We start from the raw sequence: 12,768 nt of genomic DNA on the forward strand, positions 1-12,768 counted from the left end.
GAATGTCAATGAGGAGGCGCCCAGGATAATCCCTCCACCCTGAAACCCCTGGACTGGCCTTGGGATCTCTGGAGAGGGAGACACCATGGAACAATCATCACAGAAACCCAAGTGTTTGCACAACACTACATTTTCCAAAGCACTCTGGCATCCCAGCTCATGCGGGCCCCCACATTGTTTTTCAGAGGCATATTTACATGTCATGCATATTTACGATGCCTTTCCCACCACCCACAGAATCCCCACAGCAGCCAGGAAGCCGGGGTTCCAAAGGCTCCAATCTTCCCCACCACTGTCTTGCTTCTCCCTCCTTTTCCCTGGGTGGGGGTAGAGGGGAAAGGGGCTGGAGTCACACAGTCCTGAGTTTGAATCCCAGCTCAGCCCCTCGCTCACTGGGCAACACTGGGCAGGCAGGTGCCCCTTTCTGAGCCTCCGTTTCCCCACTTGTCAAGTGGGAATAAGAGTGCCTCCTCTGAAGTCTGCTATGAGGATTAGGAAGGTAACTGCAGAGAGAACACCTGGCCTGGCATATGTGCCTGATGGAGATTTCAGAGAGGCTTTGTCCCTGTCCCCTGCACTCAGAGCAGGAGGCCCTTCATGACATCACTGCCCACCACCTCCCACATAACACGTCTTATGCAAGAGGCAAAGGGAAGCCAGGTGTCCCTCTCCACCCACCTCTCCCGAACAGGTGCTACTGCTCCTGCTTGGAACTTTAAATCAGCAGGAACCAGGCCCTCTTGAGAGAAGGAGAAGGCACCTCCATCCCCACCCACCCCCACCCCCCGCCCCCAGAACCTCTTGGCTACCTTGGAGGCCTCCGTGGAAGCTTTTGCCCTCGGCCCTCTCTTTCTACAGGCGGAGAAACTGAGACAGAGGAAATTGAGCTGATGTGGGGGCACAGAATCCAAGTGGGGCTGGGATCTGAACCCAAGCTTTCCACCTCAGCCCTGAGAGGGGAGACGCATGGGTCAATTCACAGTAGGAATACAGAGTAGGAATACAGAGATAGGGCCAGCTGATGGTGGCGAAGGGTCACCTTTCTCTCCTGGTGACCCTAAGGACCTGGAAAGTCCTCATAACCTCCCTGTATCTGCATCCACTCTGTGCCAAACCCATAACATGCTTGACCTCCTTTGTTCCTCACTACAGCCCTATGGTGTTATCCCTGGTTTTCAAAGGGAGAAACTGAGGCTCAGAGAGCTTCAGGAATTACCCATGGGCACACACTGAGGAAGAGGCAGGGCATCCAATTCTAAGACTCAGCACTCAACCCCAGTGCTGCCCTGCCTCCCCCAGTGGAAAAATCACCAATCAAGAAAAACAGGCATAACTGGATGAAAAATGTTTAAGTAGTAGAAAAAGAAAATACCAAACTCCCAAAAAATTCTGAATTAGTGGATACAAATTCTTAAAGATGCATAAAAGATTTCAAGGCATGCCATAGGGCACTGCATGCCATGGAAATGCAGTGTTTGGGAGGATGCCTTACGGACCACGTTGTCACTTTTAGCCAAAATCAGCCAGAGCCAAAGCAGAAGGAAAAGAAGTGATAGCAGAGGAAGGTGTCCTGTGGAGGGCAGCGGGGCAGGGACCCCAATCTGGGGGTTCCCCCCACTTCTTTGCTGCAGGACCAGAGCAAGTCTCCTCACAGATTCCCCACTCACAACAGCTAGGAGAAACACACAGGACAGTGTCTCAGGTCCCTGCCAGCTCTGATGGTATTCAAGATTGGGACTTCCAACGGGGCTGAACTTCGAGAACATCAAGTTAAGTGAAAGAAGGCAGTCACAAAAGACCACATAGCATATGACTTCACTTATACGAAATGTCCAGAACAGGCAAATCTGTAGGGACAGAAAGTAGATTAGTGGTTGCCAGTGTGGGGCTTGGGAGGGGGTGAAGGCTAAGTGGTTCATGGTTTCTTTTTTGGAATGATGAAAATGTTCTAAAATGGATTGTGGTGATGGCTGCATAGCTCTATGAATATACTGAAAACCATCGACTTGTTCACTCTAATTGGGTAGATTGTATGGTATGTAAAGTCCAACTCAATAAAGCTGTTACAACAATCCAACACTAACAGATTCGGCAACTTCCAAATGGGCAGCTGTCCTCTGGGAACCTGCAGGCCCCTCAGGGTTCTTCCACTATGGCCTGGGAAACCAGGGAGTATTTTCCCAAGAAGCCCCCCAGAACCCTCCAGACCCTCTATCCCAGAGGCCTTTGCACTTCACATCCACTTTCTCCAGGAAGCCCTCCCTAACCTCCCAGCTATGTCAGGTCCCTGGTTACTGGCTCCTAGGGTTCCCTGGGTTTCTCCTTCTCACCACTTAGGCTGATATGAGAAAAACACTTCCACGATTGCTGGCTAACACTGCCTCCTCCATCAGACTGGGAGCTCCATGAGGGCAGGGCCATCATCATTGGTCATCACTATCAAGAGGGCAATGCCTGGCATACAGTGGGTGCTTCAGAAATGTTTGCTGATTGAATGACTCAACATTCCAGATCCTATGAAGCACGCCCGGCTTCCAGTCCTGGGACCACCACATTCTGGCTGAACGATCTTGGGCAAGTCATGTAACTTCCGAGAGTCTCAATGCCTCTTTCAGAGAGAGTGCGTGATGGCATAAAGGGATAATGGACATGGAAAGTACTTTATGAAGTGGCTCCTCCCACAGCTGCCCCTATTTCAGTTGAAGGAACCCACTCAGGCCCGAGCCTCTCTGAACACCTCTCCTTCCCTTACCCCCCGCATCCAAGACATCAGCAACTCCTACTGGATCTCCCTGCACAATATATCAGGAAGCTGACGCACCAGTTGCTCTGCTCCCACCACTGTGGACACAGCCATCATCATCTCTTGACTGGATTATTCATGCCCTCTCTTGTCTCTTGTTTCTGCCCTTGCTCCTGACACAGAAGCCAGAGGAATCCAGTTAAAACACAAGTCAGACCCTGCCCCTCCTCTGCTCTAAGCCCTCCATGGCCTTACTTTACCTCAAGTAAAAGATGATGGCCACAGATGCCACAGATGACCCCTCCACCACCTCCAATTCTCCCCTTTCCTCCCTGCCCACTCCCCTTGCCCCAGCTACGCTGGCCACTAGGCTGTTCCCCAGATATATCAGACATATTCCTGCCTCAGGGCCTTTGCACCTGTTCTTTCTCTGCCTGGAATGTTGGTTGCCCAGATGTCTGCGAGTCTTACCCCCTCACTTCCTTCAGGTCTTTACTGAGACCTGACCTTGTCAATGAGATGCAGTTCAGCAGAGTGGGTAAGACTTTTAACTGAAGAGCATGGGCTTGAGGTAAAAATCCAGGCTCACCATTGAGAGACCTTGGGCAAGTTTCTTAGCCTCTCTGAGACTCAGTTGCTCATTTCCAAAATGGGGGTAATTACACCTTCCTCGTAAGGCTGCTGTGAGGCTTCCATGAATTCAGTGAACGCAGACGGCTTGTGTGCTATCATCACCCCCATCTGCTCCACCTAACATGCCCAGTGCCTGGCCCACCTGCTCTGTTGTTCTCCTTGCATGTGTCACTATATAACGGGGGATGTGAACAAGTAATCTACCCTGATTACTGCCTGCCCCTGCCACTAAAATGCTGACCCCCACGGGGCAGAGAGTTTTGCAGATTCGGTTTATTGCCAGGTCCCCAGTGCCTAGCCCAGCACCTTGTGTGGGGTTGCTCATTGAAGACTTCACTCAACAAATATTTTCAAGGCTGAATAAATATGTATTGACCAAGTGTCGCAAGCTCTGGGTTTCCCTGTCACAGACATTTCTGTCTCCAACCCAGCCTGTCCGTCAGAGCTCCAGGTCGACACAGGCAAATTCCTACCAGCGGCTCAGCCTGCTGCCTTGTGTGGACCTCAGTGTACGGGTCCATGGCCCTGTTTGTGACCTTCCCTGGGAACCTTGCTCTCTTCCAGCATTATCTAACTTGGTACCTGGAACCAGCTAGCCCTCTTCCCACACCTCTTCCTCCTTCTCTCTCACCTCCTTGTATGTAAAACACTAGACCATGTCCTATTTGTTTTGGAAACCTCCTAAACATCTCTCAAATCCCCTTCCCTTTATCCCGAGTCACTGCCTGTCCTGGCCACCATGATCTCTGGTTCAGCCCGCTGCACCTCAATTCATCTTCTGTGCTGCAGCCACGAGGATCTTTTCAAACCACATGTGGAAACAAATGAAAGCCTGCTCTGCAAGCCTGAGAAGCCAAAATCCTCATTGACTCAAAAAACAAACCCACCGGGACTTTTCAAAAGAATTCACCTCAGGGTTCCTCAAATAATGAAAGGCCTCCCTCAACCTTGCCACCCCAGGCCCAGGTAAAATGGCATTTGTTGTACAAAAATTTAATTTACCAAATGGATTTGCAAGGAACCTTTTAGCTCAATACATATTTGTAGAGTTGAATTGAAATAAAAAAAAAAAGTTTAAAAAAAGCATTTATAAAGTCCCACATGCACTGGGGGCTTTCCACACTCCCATGTCTTATTTTCTCCTCTCAGCAAACCAGGCAGGTCTTACTGATTCCAGTTTCCAGATGAGGCAACTGAGGTCCAAGAATGGAGGTTACTTGCCCAAAGTAACACAGTTCCCAGATTCCAACCACCCCCCTCCCCCCCACAAAGTCCTCCCAGGCTCCAGCTGGGTCAGCTGGGTCCAGAGAAGGGAGGTTACTTGTTCAAAGTAACGCAGTTCCAGATTCCCCCAAGTCCTCCCAGGCCTCAGCTGGGCCAACTGGGCCAGAGAGGCAAGCATGCTGGCCAGGCTAGAGAAAAGGTGCTGACCCCCCTCTTCTCTAGCTGACTGCCACAGGCTCTGAGGCCCTCAGAGCACATGGTCATTACTTGTTCATTTCCTGCTCCCTGCCTTTGCCTGAGTGGTTTCCCTGCTCAGGGTAACCACTCCCCCAGCCAGTCAAAACCAGCTTGCCACCCTTCACAGTCCACTTCCAGCACTGAATCTCCTGCTTGCACTCCCTCCTCATCGGCTGCCCTGAACACATCACCTGCAATGATTTGTGGACGTTTCCAACATGGCAGCACATGTGTCCCTCCTGGCTCTTCCACCGCCAGGGACCATGGTTCCTCTGCTTCCTCAGACAGCTTGACCTCCAACCCTCAGTCCTGAGTCCACACTGACTTCCCCAGTCTTTCTGTGCAGCCTGACTTTGCCCCTGAACCTGACCAGGGCTCATCTCCCCAGCTGTTTCCAGAACCTTCTCTCCATAGACTCCTCATGCCCTCATGTCCAAAATGGACCTCATCACCTTTTCTTCTAAACCATTCCTCCCTGATAATGGCAGGATCTTTCCAAGCCCCCAAGCTAGAAACTTGGACATCACTCTGGACCCTTCCCTGCCCCTCAGCCCTCCCAAGCCTTGTTGATTCTGCCCCAAAATGTCTGTTAAACCACTGCTTCTCTCTATGCCCACTGCTCTGTACTATATTCAGGCCCCATCCCCCATCAGGGCATCTGAGTACAAGCCACTCATCCACCCACACACCCATTCATGCCACCCACTTTCCTAACCATTCATCTATCTACCTGCCCCTGACTCACCATCCATCCATTCTAGCCATCCCTCCATCTACTCATTCACCCACCCACCCATCCACCATCCATAATGTACTGAACCCTCCAGTGCTTCAAGCCACAAGCTTGAAGGTGGGTGGGCACTGCGACCCAAGGATGACTTAGACTCAGTCCTTGGCCTCCGGATGCTCACACCAGAATGGGGTCTTGAAGGGGGAACATGACTCTGTAGAGGGTAGAGGGAAGGTGGAGAGGGCATCTAGGTCGAGGGATAAACAAAGGCATAGACAGAGGAAGGAGACAGCTAGGGTGTCTGAGAAACTTGACCAGACAGGTGGGGAGCAACAGAGGTGGAGGCAGAAGGGCCAACTGAGTCTGGCTCCGCAAGGGCCTTCCAGACCAGGTAAGGAGTCTGTACTTTATCCAAAGCACAGACTTGAGATACACAGCCTGGTCAGACCTTAGCCAGCTCTATCACGCAGTAGTAGCTGTGAACTTGAACAAATAACCTCAGTGTTCCTCATCTGTAATATGGGAATAATGATATACCTATTACAAAGGACTCAATGAGGAGTAAATGAGTTAATGCATACACATGTCTCTTAGCATAGTGCCTGATATATAGAAAAGGCTTAGCAAATATCATTTCTATTATTGCTCATATTATTACTAATTAATATCCTCCAGCCAGCTGGTGGACAAAGGAGTGTTCTACAGAGAGAAAGTACATGCTAATGTAGACTGCAAAGTCTCCTCCTCAGCAGCTGGAGGTTCTGGAATGAATTGCCCCTGCCCAGGGTTTCCCAAGTTTCTTCCAGCCACAGCATCACCAGCTCTCACCTTGCCTTCCTCTTTGGACCACCTCCAGTCAACTATGCCTGTCATTGCCCCAGACCGGTTCCCCGTGCCCTGATGAACCTCAACATGCCTTGCTCCTCGCTTTGAGGAGCATGGGCGGTTGAACTCTAACCTCTAAGGGCCTGGGGGGCTTCCCTGCTGAGAGCTTTCTGACACGTGCAGCCTGTCCGCTCTCTCTGACAGCTCTAGGGGACCGCTCCTTGCCTTTGCTTCAGTCTGCACAAGTAAATGGCTGAGCAGGGATCCAAACTCTGGTTTGCCAGTTTCCAGAGCCCCAGCTCTCTCCCTAAAATCTTGGAAGCCCCCGCCCCCCCAAATCATCAAGGCCCAAGATAATGCATGGACATGAACTTTTAAGGTACCAAGGAGTGTGTCCAGTAGAACTGTGTAACGATAGAGATGTTCTCATGTGCACTGGCCAACAGTAGCCCCAAACTACATGTGGCTACTGAGCACCTCAAATGTGACTAGCACAGCTAAAGAACTGAATTTTTAATTTAATTTTAATAGCTACATGTCCCTTGTGGCTGCCCTATTGGCTAGCACAAGACAGCTATTAGCATCCTTGCCCTGAGACTACATTTCCAGATGCACACACTTCTTGAGCCAGAGCTCACAAACCATTTTGTCATTTCGTTAGAAAGATTTCTACCGTGTACCACATAGTCCCTGCTTTTACAAACTGAGGCTATCCAGCATCCACAAATTAATTGCTTCTTTACAATTCAAGGTCAATCAAGAACTAGTTGCCAAACTCCTGCTCTGGGCCAGGCACCAAGCCAGATGTGGAAGACTGACACATTTGTCTCTCTCCCCAAGGAGTTCAGTCTAGTTGGGGGACCTGTCCTACATTAGGGTCTGTGACAGAGCAGATAGATGCAAGGACAAGGTTTACACATAATCTGGAGAGACATGAGGACAGAGCTACTGACTTAGTGGAGGAGTCTGGGAAGGAGTCCCTGGGAGGAGGGGACATTGACCTGGTGTCCTGACACTTTACAGTTGTAAGGTACTTTCATGTCCATGGTCTCATTTGTGCCTCACTAGAGCCCCAAGAGGGAATTGGGCCTGGCCTGGATTCTGCTTTTCTGCGCACTTGATTCACATCCGCACACACTTCTGGGATGGGCACTGAGTGTGGGCTACAGCCCTAAGCCCTGAGAGGTGGAAGCCAAGACCCCCACAATGAGTGACAGCAGAGCTGATTCAGACTCCCAGGCCACTGTGCCCCTGAGTCTTCCACCGTTGCTTCTCCAGAGGGTCCACCCACGACCCAGCCAGCTGGCTCTGCAGGGGCCTTCCAGACCAGGTAAGGTTGGATTCAGTCAAGAAATTGAAATCAGATATTCCCCAAATCCTCTGAAAGTCCAGTTTCATGAACCCCCAAACTTTCTAGCAGCTCTGATGGGACCCAGAAGCCCCCTCACTGGCCATCTGGCCTCTCCTTGGCCCTCGAACTTCTGGAGGCCATAAAGATCTTCCTTTTAATGACATTTCCCTGTAATCCCTTCCTTTCTATTTAGCACCCTCAGGGCCCATGTGCACCTGCCCTACTTTTCCTTTCTCTGATTCCTTCTCCAATCTCAGGGTTGGTTCATTTTGTGCTTCTTAGGAGGAGTTTCTCTGCACTCCCTGCAGACACTCCTGCCTATGGGGGCCCAGGCAGTTCCAGCCCTGCCATCCCCCCTTGTTAACACTGAGCCCAGATGGTCCCTCGTGCAAAGCCTCAACTGGCATGGAGCCCCTTGGATTCCTCACAGCACCTTTGAAGCAGAAGGCAGGGGACACTGTGCCCCACAAACACTTCTTGAGCCCCTAGTTCGTGTGTGGCCCCAAGCTGAGCCAAGCTGAGAGTAAGGAGGTGAATGAGTCAGTGGAAGCTGCAAATATGTAAACAGCACAGCAGTCCAATATGACAGGATCGGCCCTGGAAGGAGGCCCAGGGGCCCCTAGGGGCCTTCACCAGCCTGACTAGAAAAATATCAAAATGGAGGTGAGACTCAGGTGGGGCCTTGGAGGATGCACAGGCGTCTACTAGGTGGACAAAGTGGGGAAGGGCACTGGTGGCAAGAGGAAGAGGGACAGAGCATATGGTTTCGGGGGGACTGTGAGGAACTCTGTACAGGTGGTGGGCTGGTCCATGTGCTCTGGGGAAGAACAGGAGGAGGGGAGGGGAGCCAGGGCTGGAAACGCAGGTTGGGGCCCGATCACAAGGGTCCTGCAGTGCCAGTCTGTGGAGTGTGGCCTTTACCCTGGGAGCAGTGGGGCACCCCAGGGCTTGGCAAGTTTGAGTGGGAGAAAGATCACCCAGAAGCTATGTGGGGCGGCCTAGAGGTGGCTGATGTGGTCCAGGTGATTGCTGATAGTGGTCTACCTAGGGCAGGGGCACTGGGGCTGGGGGCCAGCAGACAGAGGCAGGAGATATTTAGATTATAAAACCTATCAGATTTGAGGCACCTGGCTGGCTCAGTTAGAAGAGCATATGACTCTTGATCTTGGAGTTGTGAGTTCAAGCCCCATGTGGGGTGTAGAGATTACTTAAATAAATAAAACTTAAAAAAAATCATTCAGACTTGGGGCTGACTAGATGTGGAAGATGAGATAGAGAGAGGAGTCAGGGATGACTTCTAGGTTTCTGTCCTGAGTGACTGTGGGGATATATTGAATACTAAGCTTCTGGCTGCAACATTGTAAATATTTTGGGCTTGTGGGCCATTTGGTGCACCAAAGCTGTCAAAGACAAATGGGCATCTCTGTGTTACAACAACAATTTTTTTTTTTTTTTACAAGAATAGGTTGGCCATGGCCAGAGTTTGCCAACCTCTGAACTACAAACAACAACAACAACAACAACAACAACAACAACAACAACAACAAAAGCCACCTTAAGCTGGTTTTAACAATAAAATGGATTAACCCATAGAATTGAAAAAGTCTAGAATTTTGGTGGACTTCAGGCACAGTTCAGTCAGGGATCCAGCTCTGTTTCATTGATATTTTCTCAATCCAGTCCTTTGCCAGCTCCATCTTAAGGCTGGCTTCCCCCATGCACACAAAATGGCTACAGTTGTTCCAGACAAATCACACCACCAGGAGCATGAGGAAGGATTGCTCTTCCAACCCAAGTCCTAAGAATTACTCTGATTGTACTGTCTTACTTAGGTCACATGCCCATGCAGGAACCAATCACTGTGTCTGAGATATGGAACACACTGATTGGCTTAGCCTGGGTCACATGCTCTATTCCCAAGGGGGAGATAGAATCAGTTTCCCTTAAACTACATAGCTCCTCAGTGAAAACTGGGGTCTGATGGGATGGTGGAATAAAGGAATGCAAGAAAAACGTAAGCCTATGTCCCCTGTGAAAATTCATAAAGGGAAAGAAACCTGACTAAGGTGGAGTTGGGAGGTGAAAAGGAGGATCTATACCACTCCATTTGAATTTAAGGGAAAATGGTCAATTATAGACCCCAACAGAAGAATCATCAACAGGAAAGAATGTTCAGTGACATTTTCCTAACAGGAAAAGATGTACATAGAATCTCCTACAAGAAATTCGCCGCCCCTGCAAGTCAGCCCATGAGAAACCATCATCACCCCGAACTCCTGCTTTTCTCCAATGGGTTTTCACTCAGAACAACCCCTCCAAACTTCCTCCTCCTTCCCCATAAAATAATGTTCCCGTCCTTTGTTGGACTTGCCTATGGTTTTGCCGTAGCTTGCATATCCGAATTGCAATCCTCTGCTCTTCCTGAATAAACCCATTTTTGCTTGTAAATGACTTTTATTTTTAAGGTTAACACTCTACATAAAGACTTATAGGCAAATGCTCATAACAGCATCATTCCTAATAGCCAAAATTTCAAATGCCCATTAACCACTGAATTATATATAGATATTATGTTATATATGTATTATGTGTGTGTGTATATATATATTCATAAACATGGACTATTACTCAGCATTAAGAAGGAATGAAACACTGATATGTGCAATGACAGAGATGGACATAAAAACCAATATGCTGAGTGGAAGAAGCTAGACAAAAAGACTACACATATGTTTCCATTTAAATAAACTTTCTGGAAAAGGCAGAGTCAAAGAGACAGAAAGCAGATCAGTGGTTGCCTAGGGCCTGGAATGGGAGTGGGGATTGACTGACTGCAAATGCGCACAAGGAAACTTTGGATTGTGGTAATGGTTGCATACTGTATAAAGTTATTAAAACTCAAAAAGAATATACTTAAGCAAGCTTTATGGTATATAAACTATACCTCAGTAAAGTTTTTTTAAAAGGCTGATGGGGACAAAGGGCAGGCTGCGGCATAGCTACCAGGATCCCCCAGAGGACAATGGTGCCACTCACTTGTCAGGGGATAGAGTGGCACAGGCAGGCCTGAGGGCAAGTGCTAGGGTCACTCTGGACAAGTTGAGCCGAAGGTGATTCTGGGGCATTGCAGAGATGTCCAGGGAGAGCTCTGGGGAAAGAGCTGTGGGTGTTCAGAGGGACACTGAAGCAGCAGCAGTTGAGTCTCTTGGAGAGGGTGTGGCCTGAGAAGAGAAGGCCTTGGGACAGAGCCCCAAGAAAGAGACATTTTGGGGAGCAGTGGAGGAAGAGAGGTGGCAAAGGCTCTCGATGCAGCAGCCAAGGAGGCAGGTCTGTGACAGGTCCAGTGTGCCACGGAGAGTGCTGCTGCCCAGAGCCTGGGGCGGGGAAGGGGTGGTGCAATGCGCATGAGCAGTGGCCACCAGGTCAACCACAGGAGGTCCCAGTGGCTTTGGTGAGAACAAGGACCACAAAGGGGTGTGATGTGATCCTGGCTGCACAGGCTGAGCATCATCAAAACCCCTGAGCAGCTCAGCTGAGGGAGGGAGCAGGGTGGTTGGGGCATTGTGGAAACAAGGGGCAAAAGCAGTGGGTTAAGGAGTACACAGACGCCGAGGACCTGGTCTACACTCCTGATAGGTGGTGTAGCTGGGAAGAGGAGGAGACACGTCAGTGTGGCGGCACATGCAGCCATTCCAAGCTCCATCACACACGCCTGGAACCTGGTAGCCTGCCTGATGCCCATGCCGCTGTGCCCCAGAGAACCGCTGCTCACGCTGGGGAAATGGCTCTTAGTCTTCTAGGTGTTGGTGCTCTGGTCTTTTCTCCTGGCCATCTGAGACAAAATCTGTGTGTGCTTTGTGTGGTATCTTTGAGTGAAATACCATTGGGAATGCTCTTGGCATTACCTGCACTTAAGCTCTGGGCATCTCCTCCTCCCACTGGATAGCCCAGATGCCCATCAGCCCAGAAGGCATGAGACTGGGACCTGTCAAGGGCCTCCTATTTTTCCAATTCCACAAACAGTGTTCAGGTTGTTCTTCCCCACAGTCCTGACAGGTTGTCATCATTACATCCATCTGGCTCACAAAAAGAATGAGACTCAGAGAGGTTGAGTGGCTCACCTAAGGTCACACAGCAAATGAGTGGCAGAAGTGGGGCTGGCACCCAGGTCAGCCTGCCTCAAAAGGCTGCCCTTTTGTCCCACAGACACTTGGCAAATGGGTGTGGAAAACAAAAAAGGAGGAGAGTAGGGATGAGGAAGGGGGGGGGGCAGCATTCTGAATAGCCAAGTGGTAAACCTAGGTTTCAGCCTCAGGTCTGCCCCAGCTCTGTGGCCAGGGCAGGTCACTCTCCCACACAGGGCCTCAATTTCTCCAGTTGTACAATGAGCTCTTAGACCCCTTGTGGCTGCCACACTGAGTTCTGACCAGGTGCTTATTGGAGACATTTCTGCTTTCTATGGTGGAAACAAAAAAAAAATGTCCCCAGAAAGGTCAGCAGCAGAGAAAGGCCATGGTGTTGGGGAGAAGGAAGAAGGGGCCTCTTCTATCATTCTGGGCCCTGGAGGAGCTGCACCAGGGGAATATAGCCCAGCCCAGATGCTGGCTCAGCCACTTTGCTGGAACAAAGACTCAGCCTGAGGTCACAGTGTGGCTTCCAGGAGCCACCCCCTTCACAGTCATCCCAGCAGGACCTGCCATGGGTTGGGGGTGGGGAGCTCTGCACAAATCCCTCCTCTTTCTCAGCTGTGGCTGCCCTGTCTGCAGACCCCTCCAGAAAAGCAGCTGTTTGGGCCAGCTTTCTTCCCACCCTCAGCTCTGAGCTCACCCTTCCTCTCCATCCTCCACAACTGCAGCCCCCCTGGAGCCTCATGGTTGCCCCAGCACCTCCATGGGAGATGGCTGAAGGACAACTCATTAGTCAGAGTCAAGATCTTTGGAAAGGAATCAGAGGCTGGAGAGGGTAGGTGCCTAAGCAAGGCCACACAACAGACATGGGGGGCCAGCACAGAACCTGAGCCTCCTG

At 50.4% G+C, this 12,768-nt stretch overlaps 1 protein-coding gene across 7 annotated transcripts in view; it reads right to left on the minus strand.

Moving 5' to 3' along the window:
- DLGAP4 (DLG associated protein 4) overlaps window positions 1-12,768 on the minus strand; it is a 200,224-nt gene that overhangs the window by 141,209 nt on the left and 46,247 nt on the right. The gene's annotated exons all lie outside the window — the stretch shown is intronic.

The sequence above is a fragment of the Herpailurus yagouaroundi genome, unplaced genomic scaffold (assembly GCF_014898765.1).
Source record: "Herpailurus yagouaroundi ecotype Mexico unplaced genomic scaffold, PumYag 196, whole genome shotgun sequence".
Taxonomy (NCBI): domain Eukaryota; kingdom Metazoa; phylum Chordata; class Mammalia; order Carnivora; family Felidae; genus Herpailurus; species Herpailurus yagouaroundi.